Raw genomic sequence first — 3,650 nt, forward strand, 5'->3', positions numbered from 1 at the left:
CCCTTCCATCATCCCCCCTCACATCCCCTTCCCCCCCTATTCTCCTGGAAGGTGAGATTACCTATTTAGTGTGTATTTCCCTCCCTCCTTGTGATAGTAATGGCAATTAAAGATTCCCCTGTATTGGCTTGGTTTTCAAATTGATTGTATTAAAACCCAGAGTTTGTTAATCCCACCTGTGGGATGGGCTTGTTGATGTGAAAAGAAAGTCCTGAAGTGGGAGGAGCTGGTGATGTAGATTTGGAGAGACAAGAGAGAGGCGGAAGTTCTTTTTGGAAGCAGCACCTCGTGGAGAGAGAGAGACTAAGAGATTGCTGGTGGCCGCTTTGAATTGCCCTGGACTTTTGAGACCTGCCCCCTGAGCTGCCAAGGACTGAGGAGACATGGCTGTTTTGCTGGTACTTTGTCTGTCTGTTTTGATGTTATTTTGCCAGATTTGTCCACTGGTGAAAGACTGTCCTGTTGAAGAAGTCCTGGAACCTGGCATTTGGTTAAGAAGGCCTGAGACTGTCCTGCAGACAGAGAGTGAATACTGTCCACTGGTGAGGGACAGTACTGAGAGTGAATACTGTCCACTGGTGAGGGACAGTACTGTTGTTGCAGGGGTCTGGAGACTGTCCGGCAGACAGAATGAATACTGTCCACTGGTGAAGGACAGTGCTGTTGTTGCAGGGGTCTGGGAGCCTTTCTGTTGGTTCAGAAGCCCTGAAGAAGGATTTTCTTGTTGTATGTTTACAGAAATCCTGGGAGAGGGCTTTGCTAATGTGTTCATGGGTTCTAGGACTGTTCTACAGACAGAGGATAAATTCATGAAGGGACTGGCAATGTATCTTATGGCCTTGCTAAGCCTTGTCTCTCCAGGAACTAAGATTGCTGAGAACTTGCCTCGTGTCAAGATGAAGAAAAGACCTCCATTTGGGTATTAAGTGCTGTGTTTAAACTTGATGTAACTCTGGGGTAGATTCAATTGTGATCCAGGGGTGGGGAACTTTTGACCTTTTTGTGTTCTATGGTTGAGCAAATGAATGTATTTTACTTATGTTTGGAAACTAATCTCCATTTGAGAAGAGGGGCTTTGTGGTGGACTTAATTAAGGTATAGCCTAGGGGTGGAGAAGTATTTAGAACAGAGACTTTGTAATTGATTGAATGATTGGAAGGACCTGGGATGGGGTAGTACTTGGAGATTATTTAATCATACTTAGTAAATACTGTATTTTGAATGATGTCATGTTTTGATCTTCTCTGTTCTGGGTTTGTTACTGAGTAAAATAGAGAGCACCTATGCTTGTATTTTGAACCTGGGAAGTTGCCTTCTTTTGGCATTACATTACACTCCTCAAGCCAGATTCAATAGGAATAGGCCCTTTTGCCTTCCTATTCTTCCCCTCCATTGTAACCATTTTCCCTTGCCTCTTCTGTATGAGATGGTTTGCCCCACTCTGTCTTTCCCCATCTCCTCTCATTATATTCCTCTCACCTCTTAATTTCACCTTTTAAGTATCATCCCTTCCTGTTAAATTGGTCCCGTGCCCTCTATCTATGTATACCTGTAAACGTATATACACACATTCACATATGTATTCATATGCCCGCATACCCTCATATAAAGACATATATATATATATATATACATATTTCTAATCCCTTCAACTACTGAGAAAAGTTTCATAGGTTACAATTATTGTTTTTCCATGTAGGAATAGTTCCACTTTGGCCAGGTGGCTCAGCGAGCAAGAGCACCGGCCCCAGTGCTGGGACGACCCAGATCAAATCCAGGCCCAGACACCCAGTACCACACCCAGAAACAACAACTGGCCATGCAACCCCGAGCAAGCCACTCAACCCCAATTGCTTTAAAAAAAAATAGTTCAACTTTGATAAGTTCCTTATGATTTCTTTTCCCTGTTTACCTTCTCATGCTTCTCTTGCTTCTTATATCTGAAAGTCAAATTTTCTATTCAACTCTGGTTTTTTCAGCAAGAATGCTTGAAAGTCCTGTATTCCACTGAATGACCATATTTTCCCCTGAAACATGATACTCAGTTTTGCTGGGTAGGTGACTCTTGGTTTTAATCCCAGCTCCCTTGACCTCCGGAATATCACATACCAGGCCCTTCAATCCCTCAGTGTAGAAGCTGCCAAATCCTGGGTTATCCTGATTGTGTTTCCACAATATTCAAATTGTTTCTTCCTGGCTACTTGTAATATTCTCTCCTTAATCTGGGAATTCCGGAACCTGGGTATAATATTCCTAGGAGTTTCTTTTTGGGATCTTTTTCAGGAGGTGATTGGTGGATACTTTCAACCTCTATTTTGCCCTCTGGTTCTAAAACATCAGGGCAGTTTTCTTTGAGAACTTCCTGGAGGATGCTTTCCAGGCTCTTACTTTGGTCATGGCTCTCAGGCAGTCCAATAATTTTTAAATTATCTCTCCTGTATCTATTTTCCAGGTCATTGTTTTTTCCCATGAGATATTTCACATTGCCTTCTATTCTTTCATTTGTTTGGATCTGTTTAACAGCATCTTGATTTCTCATAAAGTCATTAGCTTCCATTTGCTCCAATCTAATTCTGAAGCAATGATTCTCCTCAGTGAGCTTTTGAGATTCTTTTTCCATCTGTCAAATTCGACTTTTTAAGGCATTCTTCTCCTCATTGCCTTTTTGAGCTTCCTTTGCCATTTGAGTGAGTCTGTTTTTTAAGGTATTATTTTCTTCAGTCAGGCTGTTGACTCTCATTTCATAATTTTCTTGCATTGTTCTCATTTCTCTTCCCAATTTTTCCTCCACTTCTCTTATCTGCTTCTTAAGGTCCTCTATGGCCTGTAACCAGCTTGTATTTTCCTTTGAAGCTTTTGGTGCAGGAGTTCTGACTTCACTGATTTCCTCCTGTTCCATGTCTTGCTCCTTCTTATCCCCAAAATAGGAGTGTAATGTTGGAATCTTCTGTCTGCTTTGTTTCCTTTGCCTGCTCATTTTGCCACTCAATGATTTGACTTTTGGGCTTTTTGCCACAGTAGGACTCTGTCACCAGACAGGGGAGTTTTTGTCCCAAACGCTGAGGTTTTCTCAGCTGCCAGAGGTATTAGATGGGTGCCCTCTCTGAGGTCTCCACATGCTCTGGCAAGCTGGACACACACCCCAGGACCTCCACCCTAGATGGCAATTCAGATCCAAGCAGGTTAAAGCAAGAGCAATTACCCCTCAGACTGGTGCTTGGTCCCCCTACACTCTGCAGGCCAGGAGCTGAAGCCGCCATGTGGGGCTGGCAGGCTGTGCTGGTGTCTCAGCGGTTTCTTGCCCCGGGGGTAAAAGCCACACACTCCCACTTACTGGGTCCCAAAGTCCAGACTGCCCTGGCCTCTCACCTTGTCCTTCGCATCTATGTGTTGATAAATCTGGAAACGGCCACAGCTGCTGCTGATCTGAAGTCCCTCTGTCAGGGGCTGGTCAGGCCTGCCCTGGGGCTAGAGCCTCGGTGTGGTGCTGGGCTTGGCTCCCAGAGCATTGCGCTGGCCGATTCCTGCCAGCCTGCAGGGCTGTTCTCAGCGGGAGGTTAGCTTCTCTGTGTCATTTTGTGGGTTCTGCAGCTCCAAAGTTTGTTTAAAGTCCCCTTTTTACATGGATTAGGGAGGGTGGAAGCCGGAGC

The 3,650-nt window shown here is 44.5% G+C and overlaps 1 long non-coding RNA gene across 1 annotated transcript; it reads left to right on the forward strand.

The window, feature by feature from the left end:
* Positions 1 to 90: 90 nt before the first annotated feature.
* On the forward strand, positions 91 to 791 carry LOC138152839 (uncharacterized). The gene is made up of 2 exons (XR_011166209.1): positions 91 to 499; positions 715 to 791. It is a non-coding gene; the product is annotated as an uncharacterized lncRNA (long non-coding RNA).
* The last annotated feature ends 2,859 nt before the right edge of the window (positions 792 to 3,650 follow it).

Source organism: Petaurus breviceps, unplaced genomic scaffold (assembly GCF_028583685.1).
Source record: "Petaurus breviceps papuanus isolate PSGF00001 unplaced genomic scaffold, PetGlider_PUasm1.0 90977, whole genome shotgun sequence".
NCBI lineage: Eukaryota > Metazoa > Chordata > Mammalia > Diprotodontia > Petauridae > Petaurus > Petaurus breviceps.